The following is a 12,126-nucleotide window of genomic DNA, read 5'->3' as shown; positions in this document are numbered from 1 at the left end:
AAAGTTTGAAAATGTCAAGTGCTGGTGAGATAGCAGAGCCTTTGGAATCCTTCAGTGTTCATGAAAATGCAAACCAACACTACCACCTGGGAAGGCAGTTCATCATCACCCATCAAAGAGAAGGATATGGACATTTACATCCAGCAGGTCTCCTGGAGCGTATCTTAGAGAAAATTCTTCATATGCATACCAGCAAACAGATATGAGAAACCTCATAACAGTGTTCCTGGAATAACTCCAAACCAGAAACAAGGCAAAAATCCCAAAGAGGTGACAGAATATTACAATCAATGGAAATGAATAAAATGCAGCTAATCCCAATAACACGGATGGATTTTGGTATTCAGAGAGGAAAGCAAAAGCATAAAGTAGCATTTCAACTTGCTATTCACATAAAGTTCCTGAAACAGGCAAATCGGATGATGTATATAAAAATGTATGCATATTAGGTAAAATCATAACTAAAGGCACAGAGAAGTATCTTTCACAAAATCAGGGCAATGATGACCTGTGGCAGGAGGGAAAGGGTCATAATTATGGGGAGCATGCAAATGACCCCTGGGGTGCTAGCCATGAGATAAGTATATGTGTCATATGTATCTCTTTCCATTTCCTGGGTAAATATCTATATCCAGAAAAGGAAGCAGGGTTGGATATGGTGTGAGGACAGGAAAATAAGAACAGTGTCCTAGACAACAGGAACAAAAAATACCAAGGGACAGAGTCAGGAGAGTACAGAGGAATTAAAAGGTGGCTACTATAAATAGATCCACCCTATTACATATTCTTAACTTATGTTACACTGTTTCTTTTTCAAAATATTGATTCAAATGTTCATTTCATATTCCTTAATTTCTCTTTATAAATACATTGACACATCAGATAATGTTGTAAAATAAATATATCACTGTTTTGCATCTGCAGATCAAAAAATACTTATTGCTAACAACGTATAATTAGTAAATAGTACATTATTAGTACATGATACTAATTTCTATTAGGCTTAAAAAGATGTTACTTTCTTCCCAGACACTACATTAATGTTTGTTATTTATTCCTTTTAAGATAATAATTTATATCTCCTTTCACTATTCTAGTAGTAATCTTCTTATCCATTAAACATGGCAAAAAATTATATTGCATAATAAATATGTAAACTGCTAGCATGCATATTTTATCACATCTCACCAAAAAACTAAAAGAAATAAATTTCTTCTCTATATGCTGATTTGAATATATTGTGTGATAATATGAAGTCCAAAGAAAGAAATTTAAAGTAATTTTTTAAAATTAAATTTTAAAAAATTTAAATTTTGTTCAAAATGTATTAATTTCATTGATTTAGACATAAGAAGTCATTAAAGTAATTGATCATCTCCACATTACTGACAGAGAAGCAGCTGCAGAATTTTTTGTTTCTATCAGACTGCTGATTTAATTCTATTTTTAATACATGATTGCTGCACATATTTTTTATGTCTCCTTTTTTTCTTACCCCAACAATATTAAGCACGACCAAACCCCTAAGCTAAAAGTATTCCTCAATGACTTTTAGCCTCTATGAATCATTGTTGCCATTTTTGCCACATTGTTCTCGATAGAAAGATTGATGAATTATTGAACAAGAAAAAGGCCCCATTTTAAAAAATTTAATCTTTGTCATTCTAGGGGAGGAAACAATTTTTCTTGGTCCACTTGGGGTCCCTGGCTGTGTCTAGAAATTAAACTGACAAAGACAGATGAATAGGAGAAAAGCATGCACATTTATTTCATGTAAGTCGTACAGGGGCATCCGTAATGACATGAAGACCTGAAGTAGTTAAGCCTGAGCATTTTTATACTAGGTAGGAAGAACTCTTTAAAGAAGAGGGGATGGGGCGCCTGGGCACCTGGGTGGCTCAGTGGGTTAAGCCTCTGCCTTTGGCTCAGGTCATGGTCTTCAGGGTCCTGGGATCAGGCTCCACATCAGGCTCTCTGCTTAGGAGGAAGCCCGCTTCTCCCTTTGACTCTGCCTGCTGCTCTGCCTACTTGTGATCTCGCTCTCTCTCTGTGTCAAATAAATAAATAAATCTTTAAAAGAAGAAGAAGAAGAGGAAGAAGAAGGAGGAGGAGGAGGAGGAGGAGGAGAGGGAGAAGAAAAGTGGAGAGCCATGGAAAAACATGAGAAAACAAAAAAATGTGAGTATTAAGCTGGGGAAATTTAAGAAGGCCAGTTTGTGAGAATGCCTCTCAGATAAAGATTCTCCTTTCCTCTGGATAAGGGAAGAGCAACTCTCAGAAGAACATTTTCTGAACTGCTGATTCAGGGGAGAAGGAGACAGAGTCCTTTCTGCACTGGCCCTTGCTCACATTCCTTCTACTTAAAATACTTAATAAACTAATCACCACATGTGGGGTGGTATGTTCTTAACCCAGTCTCCATGAGTGGGACTTAGTGAAAATATAAATAAAACAGTTCCATTTATGTTGGCTGATTTAATTGATAAATTAATGGTAATTGCCAATTGCCTAATAATGTTCATCCAATGAATGGAAGATGAGTGAATCAAGGTAACAATGAATGCAGAGTAACCAACATTCCCATACTATGCCAAATGTGGCAAACACTTGATTCTGATAAGGAAAGCGAAGTCACTTTTAATAAAACCGTGAACAAGTTGTACTACAGTTTTTGAAATGTTAAAAGTAGTATTCAAAACTACATTGCCACCCTTTGTCCTTTCCCTTCCCCACCCACTCATGCAGCACAAGAATCGAGGTTTGCCTTTTCTGCACAGTGACGTAAAGCAGTCCTGGATGTAGGTTCAAGATGCTTTCCAGTCCAGTTTTCCAATTTTTGAAAAATATCTCAGTTTTTCTCAATAGACAATAAGAATCTATAATAGTGCTTATATCACATTTTAACTACATAACTGGTATTGAAACAGTAGTCCCTTAAAACTGAGATTTTCAATTGGGAGGGAGACAAACCATAAGTGACTCTTAATCTCACAAGAGAAACTGAGGGTTGCTGGGGGGAGGGGGTTTAGGAGGAGGGTGGGATTATGGACATTGGGGAGGGTATGTGCTTTGGTGAGTGCTGTGAAGTGTGTAAACCTGGTGATTCATAGACCTGTACCCCTGGGGATAAAAATATATGTTTATAAAAAATTAAAAATTAAAAAAAACTGAGATTTTCAAAAGCAGGCTAAATTTATTAATAGGCTCGTGATATCCAGAGAACATTTTAAAATGATCATTGGAATACTTCTTCATAGACCCAAGAAAAGAGAGGAATGATGTTCCATCCACAGAAGGATATGAGCTGCATCCTGGAGCTCTTAGTGAGGAAGTTTCTTTAATACTTTGTTGCCTAAATCCAAGTTTACAACATTTTGTTCATTTAATATTACAAGTTCCTTTTGAAACCCATCACTGGAGTATTTTAATAAAATGCATTTTAACAGAATCTCTGCAACCCGATTGCTGTAGGCCATTTCAGATTTCAGACAGAAGGGAAGATTATGCAGCCATGATTAGCTGCTTATAATTGATGGTGGGGTTGGGACATTTCTGCTTAAGAGAAAGAGGTCTCCTTCATAAAACAGAATGCCTGAATGGGGAAAGAGCCACCATCCCTTTAACATGCTATTCCCTCTATTCCCCGAATTAGACCCATTCCTAGGAAGATGTATGAGGAAGACACCCAGCTTTACCTCCTATGTATTTAATTAAGATCAACTAATTAAAAAAAGACTAAAATGCCAGGAACCCACCCCAATGCCACGAGAGACATTGGGCATTTTGAAACGGAGAGCAATGATGGAGTGGATCACGGTCAAATCTAAGACAGTGAGAAAAAAATGGAACAAAATATTTTCTTGTTTCAAAACATAATAAAGACAGTGGGAATGCATTAGGCATAAAAAGTCATGAAACTTGTGATTATGTCCAGGGAATCTTTCCTAAATAATTAAAGATAATGAATGTTAAGTGACATTTCCACTCTGCAGGAGGCTCCCTCTTCCTCCCATTCAGGGTAGAGCTGCATGTAAAGAAGTACCAGTAGGACAAATTCCTCTGCTCTTCACCACCAGCAGGTGGGTCAGGATTCAGCATGAGGGCCTCTACCCACTCATGGGCAAATTGTTCACCCAAAGGCGATGTCCTGATGGTTGACACCTCAGAAGCCCTATCCCAATGTCAGTTGACAAGCATAATGGGTACTGACTGTAGTCTAATCACACCTGTCCGCAAGAGTAGCTGAGAAGCCTCAAAAAAAGTCAGGGGGTCTGGTAGCCAAATACTGTTTCTTGGGACTGTGTGAGCAGATTCACAAAGTTTAATTCCTCAATAATCAAGGAAAACTATAGTCTTTTCAGCCCCACCTACCACGGTGCTTTATTGGACTCCAAAGGTCTACATACAGTATTTGCAGCACGAGAAGGTCCTGCTGGCTAAGTGAAAGTGGTATGTGCCAGAGCATCTGGCCTGACCATGGCATGCCATCATTTTGTATGAAGGAGTGGCATCTGCCTCTCTGGGGGAAACTTTCCCTCATTTAAGGTTGCCTGAAGCAAAACTGTTGGCTCTGCAAGGTCCTCAATGCACAGACTTCCCTAAATGCCTGGGCTGGTTCACTGATGCTTCAGCTGATGCTAAGCTAAAACCTGCTAGTGTCCACTGGGCTCTAGTGGCTGTTGGGTTCCAGCACCAGCTCTCAGAACCATAAGTGGACCTGGTCACTGTCCAGTAGATAGGACTCGAGGCTGTCCTTGTAGTTCTGGCCTGTACTCCCTTAAACTTGTTGTATTTTTAATGACCCTTGGGCTTTTTCAATAGTCTAATGTTTGGTCTGTCACTTGGAAAACTGTAAGTTGCAAAATAAAGACCCACTTCTGGCAGGCAGTGGGCCTTGAACCATGGATATGAATCATGGCTGCTGATTGGACTGTCTGCGTCACTCGTGTTGGTGGTATGGGCTCTGAGACTGATGGAATCCAAGTTTCTGGTCAAACCTCTTCACTCATGTTGCCACTGTCACAGGCTGGGCACCAAGTATAGAATAGTTTTATGTAGAGGCTGCTACTGTATGCTGCACTTGGGACTCCTGCCAAGAGTTGGTCCCTTGGTCTTATGTCCCAAGTGGCTAGCCTGCCAGAGTGTTGTCTACTCCCAGTGGGCTTTTTTGCACTTGTGACCCTTACCCCAGGTTATCAGTGGTGTCTCTTCACTGTTGACAGGCTTTCACATTATGGTACTAATTCTCAGCTGGGGATAATTTGTCCTCCAGGGAACATTTGGTACTGCCTGGAGCCATTTTTGTTCTTATGACTTGGGGAGAGGTACAACCGGCATCTAGTGGGGTAAACACAAGTATGATGGGTAGACACAACTATGGTGTCAAACACCCCAAAACACACAGGCAGTGCTCACCCAAACCCCGTGCCAGCAAATAGTGGTCTGGCCCCAAATGACAGTAGTAATGAGGCTGAGAAACTGGAAGTGTGGTTCACATTTATTAGCCAACTGCAGCTACCCCATCATGGCCCTTGCAACTAAGCTGTATCATCACGCTTTCAGCTTCTGAACCTTTTCCAGTATGATAATGGAACACCTGTTGTCACAAAGGCCACCTAGCAGTAGGCCAGTGTTCAAAGTGGTTAACAGACATTTCATGCTTCCTACCATCTACACGCATCTAGTACTGAGGAACTCTGAAATGGCTTCCTAGAAAATTAACTCAGAAGGATTCCTTATTCTAGCTCCCTCACTTCCACCAGGTCTACACACATTTATTTATAAGGCAGTTTGGTCACTGGATGCAGCTGTTCCTAGAAAGAAATTGTTTCCTTTCTGTTGTTTCTTTGGTAATGATCAGAACTAACAAGTAGAGCTTACCCATTATATGAAGTTATAGTGAAATATTTTTGAAATGCGAAGATTCTGTTCTGACCTTTCAGGACAAGATGTCTGGTCAAGCAGGGTGTGATTGGATAAAAGATAAAATAGGAGGGAACCTGGGTGGCTCAGTGGGTTAAGCCTCTGCCTTCAGCTCAGATCATGATCTCAGGGTCCTGAGATTGAGCCCCATCGGGCTCCCTACCCAGCGGGGAGCCTGCTTTCCCCCTCTCTCTGTCTGCCTCTCTGCCTAATTGTAGTCCCTCCCTCTGTCAAATAAATAAATATATATTTAAAAAAAGATAAAATAAGAATTTGAATTGGATACACCAATGTTAGGGTAGTGTAAGAAAAGCAAGGGCCCTGGTACATGAGGAGAGAATGCCTCAGACCTCAGAATGTACAAGGGTGGTGGTGATAGCAATTAATGCGTTCATTGTCCTCTAGATCCAGCAACAATGGCTGGGTCAAATAGCTATAGCTGATAACCTGATTGACTGCAGGTTTTGTCATCTGACCCATGTTCTATGAAAACAAGAACTTGTGGAGATGGCAGGTCTTTATTATTGTATGTCTGATGCATATAGACCCACAGAGCCAACAATCCTGCTTTGATCTGACTGATACAAATGTATATGCTTCTCTGGATGTCCAAGTGGCCTTGGGATATACCATGTATAGTGACTGAGGCTGTAGTTACTCAATGATATGCCCATGAAACTTAACCAAATCAATGCAGTGGTGGCAACATATTCCCAACTGGAAAGGATGGTACCCTTTTTGTTTATATGTTTGTATGTGGGCCATGGAATACTACTTTAGTGGAAATGGAGCTTTTTGTAACCTATATAGTTCTGTAATTATTGACAACAATGTCAAACATCAGAAAGTTAATCCGCTATATTGGATAATAGTCTGAACTTAGACTCCTTTCTTGCTATCCCGAAAGCACTATGTCTCTGGGACTTATTTGAAACTGACTGAATATGGAAGGGACTTATTTGAAACTGACTTATTTGAAACTGACTCAAGAAATAAAGTTATGCTCCTTAATAGTTTGGAAAACAGGCTCTGTAAGAATGATTCTCAAATCATAGTGCATGGGTTCTTGTATTTAAGCAGCTGGACAGAAATTGCATCAAAATTGTTGATGGAAATGTTTTTATTTTTAAGAATTTTGTGTTTGGAGGACAATGGAGGATTTTTGAGGATGATTCTGATAAATATATGAGGTTTAAATTGACGTTAACTGAATTACTCTCAATCTAACCCTCCAACCTACATTGTTAGAATGTGGCAGGAGGGAGAACTAGAAAAGAAAGAGGGAAATTAGGAAAGGAAATCCAGTTATCATGCAATAAGGGAGTCAGGCTGTAGTTGGTGATGGAGGCTGTAAGTGTTCTGCAGGTTTGGGTATAGTTTTTAACTTTTCCAAAAGTTTATTTTTTTATTTTTTTCTCCTTGATTCACTTTAAGACTTAGTTTGACATGGTTCACATAAAATGTGCTTGTTTTTAGAAAAGAAGGAAAGAAGAGTGGGGGAGATTATACATCAACTGGGCTCCAGTTTTCAAATAAGGAACCAGTCCCAGGAATACACTGGGTAGTGGCAGGTGCACAGAAGAGAAAATCAAGTCAAAGTCTGCCATGCAGTGAGAAAGAAAAAGGTGTCTGGGGACCAATTTTAGCCAGAGAAATGTCCCTAGAGAAGTTTCCTGGAAAGCTGGTGGAGTTTTCCAACATAAATCGGAGCAGCAGGTACCCCCATGTACACAAATGCTAGTAAATTCCCACTAGGTCAACTAGTAAAGGCTCATGAAATCTCCTTCCAGATAGCTACAAAGAAGTCATTTGCTCTCTCCCCTGAAGGGGAGGTCTTTGCCAAGTCTCTTAGGGACCTCATCAGCTTTAATGCAAACATTAATTTTTTTTCACATTTTTAACTGGGCTTATGGCTGGCCTCTGGGATACCAATTAGCTGGATTTTATAGTTAGAAAACAACAGGACCATTAAGATTATAGCCTCATGGTTTACCAAACACATCTCATATTTTAATTGGAATCTACTATGCTCATTGTTTCATGAATGCTTTTTGGGGAGCCAAACCCATCACGTTGTCCAAACCACACATGAGGATTTGCAATGCCCATTACTCCAACTCAAGCATCCATGCATTCTCCAAGTCATGTTTAGCAAATGTCGCATAATAAATATCAATGCAAAAACATTATTGACTTGGTTTAACATGGAGATGTAACCTCTAGTGTACTTGAAGAATTAAATGTGCATCCATTATTAGTTCTTAATATTGAACTAAGAGAATGAAGAAAAGTAGCTCTACTGAGGAAACCATATTAACTATTAACTAGAGGGCAAAAATAGTTTACTCCACATAGAGAAATATAATTTTACTTCTCTTAAATAGAGTATTATGTATATTGTATTTATTAATTACATCTAAGGTTTCTTTTTAATTCATCAAGAAAAATGTTAAAAGTTAAGTGATTTTTAGAGGTTCTCCTAGAATGAGTTTTTAACATTTTCATGAAAAGGAAGTCTATAATAAATGTGTGAATCTATTTTTAGGGAACTTTTTGGAGCTAAGTAAGATCTTAACTCACAGAATAATTTTCAAGTGGAAACTTGGCTTGGACATATGAAGGATGTGAATTTACTGAATTAAATCTGTGGAATGTTCCAAAGAGTCGATGACTAGCTAGAGTTTCACTGTCTTAGAGAATAGGTATTTGGTGTGAGAGGATTGGTGACTTAATAGATATTTCTGAGACTTTGGACAATAATTAATTTCACTGATTTTTTTTTTTTCACACAACCCTCCATAGATGATTCTGATGATTAAACCGGACCTAGAATTTAAATCATATCTTTGCTGTGAGCAAGAATCCTTAAGTGTAAATCAACAGCTGTTTCTCAGGTTTCTATAAGTTATACATTATCAGTAGGAAGAGTCCTGAGACACCAGGTTATGGAGAGAGATACAGATACTCCAGAACACCCTATTATTATTATTTTCTTTTCATTAAAAATTATCTGTTGTTTGTGATTATCCAGCACAGAACTTTGCACACGTGAGATCCAGGAAGTGTCTTTTAATTCATTTGAATGAATTAACTGAGTAACCTTGTAAAAGTAGTTTGCCTTCTCTGGATCTTTTTCTGCATACGATAAAAGATTTTTTTAAACTTCCTCATGAAAATAAGTTGGAAACAGGATCCAAAGATCTGAGTTCAAGTCCGGGATGTGTCATTCACCTAATGTCTGCTCTTGGACAAATTACTTAATCTCCACATCCCAATTTTCTCTTCTCTGTAATGAAGTCAACAAAACCTTCCTCCACATTGATGGAAGAATGAAATGAACTGTATGACCCCAAAGTGCCTACAAGCTGCTTGGCATGTGATGTCAACTTCTTAGGCAATAGTATTCTGTAATCTGATTCCACTTAGAAACTTGAAGTCAGAAAGAAACAAATAGATTACTTAGATAATTATCCTTTTCTCCTTGGTAAGAACCACATGACATATTTAAACTTGATTTACTTTTAGATGAAGACACAGGAATACATTTTCTCATTTGGAAGATGGAACAGAGAATGACAATTTCATTTCCCTTTTCTTTCTGAGAACTCATTTATCTTTCAAACTGTTACAAATTTCCAATTTGCCAATGATTGCTCTTGTAAAGAACAGGGGAGATGTGTGGGTCCTTGTAAAATGTCATGCCGTGGTTTTTAGTGGTTATTTCCATTCTATAGGGCTTAATGCTTTTAAAAAAGTCTTATTCTACCCATTCTCCAATGTTCTTATTACAACACTGCTATGAAGTGAGAAAGGTTGCATTCATTTTCTTTATGAAATGAAAGCATTAAAGTATAGGGAGACTAACTCTCGGACAGAAAAAGAATAATCCCTATCTCCCAATGTTCCCATGAACTTACCACTAGATGAAAAAAGGAAAAATAATTTGAATTCTTATAATAATTAGTCTTCTCAATATCACCAAATGTTTAATATTAGGTGGCCTTTTTAGATAATTGGACCTTGTTTTTCATAAAAATATGTGTGTGTAAATACACACATTTATATATGTCTATGTCAATGTGACCTACAAAATATTTTATTTTTCAAAGATGTATTTATTTATTTGGGGGGAGGAGCAGAGGAAGAGGGAGTCTTTTTTATGGCATTCACTTTATTGTTTTCTCTCAATACAAACTATTTTAATAAAATATTTTTAAAGTAATGAAAAGTCAATTTATGGAATGAATCATGGGCAAATTTCTGTTTATATTTCTGGAAACATACACTAAAATATAATAATGTTACTATGCAAGAACATATAGTCTTAAGTAGACTCCATGCTGAGTGTGGAGACTAACTGGGCGCTCAATCCCATGAACCATGAAATCAAGAGCTGGAAGCTTAACCGACTGCAACACCCAGGTACCCTGGCCCACAAAATATAATTATGTATAAATAATTAGTTAAATAGTTCTCTTCCAAAATAGAAAAACTCAGGTAGATGGGGTGAGAATAAGGTTAGATTTCATTATTGAGGTACAGCAGTGTACACTGGGAAAAAAGATTACATTTATGGTCTCATATTTATGACCTCATTTAACATCAATTATCTCCTTAAAGAAACTAACTCTAGGGTGCCTGGGTGCCTCTGTGGGTTAAACCTCTGCTTTCGGGTCAGGTCATGATCTCAGGGTCCTGGGATCAAGCCCCACCTTAGGCTCTCTGCTCAGCAGGGAGCTTGCTTCTCCCTCTCTCTCTGCCGGCCTCTCTGCCTAGTTGTGATCTCTCTTTCTGTAAAATGAATAAATAAAATCTTTTAAAAAAGAAACTAACTCTAACTATAGTTCACTTTGGTAAGTTAAGACTCCAACACACACATTTTTTTTTTTTAGGGGAGCAAAGTATTATCCATAACACCATCAGTGTCCTAATATCTCTAATAAGATGGATCCTTACTTGCTGAGGATAGAATTCTTGGTCCTAAATTCTTACACTACAGTTAATTTTTTTCCTGTTTTTGAGCTTCGTAAAATGGAAATATCCAGTATATATAATTTCGCATCTTACTTCTTTCAATCAATAATATTATATTTGTAATATTCATCCGTGTCATATGGTGCTATATTTCATTGATTTTTTTGTTGCTTTGTGACCTTTATGTATATCCCACATGTGTTGAACCAATCTCACATAGAAGAACTGGTGGGTTGTTTATGGTTTGAGACTATCATGAACAAGCTACTGTGGATGTTCCCATGTACTTGACTGTTCCTTCACATAGGCATATTCCTGTTGGGCATATACATAGGACTAGCATCGCCTGGTTATAGGATGTGCAAATCTTCAACCAAAGCAGGTTATAAACCAAACTTCTTTCCCAAGTAGTTGTACAAGATACAGGACATGAAAATGCACTGGTTTACCTCCTAACCAACTCTTGCAAATGTCAGTCTTAAAAACTTTAGCCCTCTGGTGGAGATGTCTTGGTCTCACGTGGTGGTTTTAATTTGCATTTCCTGATGATTAATAAAGAGGCAAGAACCCTTTCACATGTTATCAATCCTCAGTGTTATGGGCTGAATGTTTTTGTTCCCTTATAATTCATCTGTTGAAACCCCAACCCCCTATGTATTGATATTTGGAGGTGGGGCTTTTGGGAAGTAACTGGTTTGGATAAAGGCAGGAGAGTGGGACCCCTATGATTGCAGTCTCTCTGTTCCTTTCTCTTTCTCCTTCTGTCAAGCGAAGACATAGAGAAAAGTCACCTATTGGAAAGCGAGTCCTCAGCAGAGCCTGAATTAGCGGGCACCTTGGTCTTGGACTTCTCAGCCTTCAGAATAAATGAGGAATAAATGTCTGATATTGAAGCATCCCAGTCTATGGTATTTTGTTATAGCTACTTGAGCAGACTAACATACTTGCACATTCTCTTACAAAGTGTCTATCTAAGTTTTTTGCTAATTTTTCTATTAGGCTTTCTTTTACCTCTTTTCTCTCTTTTTCCATTTCTTTGTACGTATTGGGTACAAGTATTTTCATGTTTGCTTGTTTATATGTTTTATTCATATAGTCTTCCATTTCCTGTCTTGCCTTTTAAACATTCTTAATAGTATCTTTTCTTAAACTGAACCTCATATTTTAGTAAAGTCCAAGTTATCAATGTTTTCTTTCATGATCATCAGTGCTTTTCGTGGCTTAAAACAG

Source organism: Mustela nivalis (genome assembly GCF_964662115.1).
Source record: "Mustela nivalis genome assembly, chromosome: 6".
Taxonomy (NCBI): Eukaryota; Metazoa; Chordata; class Mammalia; order Carnivora; family Mustelidae; genus Mustela; species Mustela nivalis.
Note: the sequence above shows the minus strand (reverse complement) of the source record.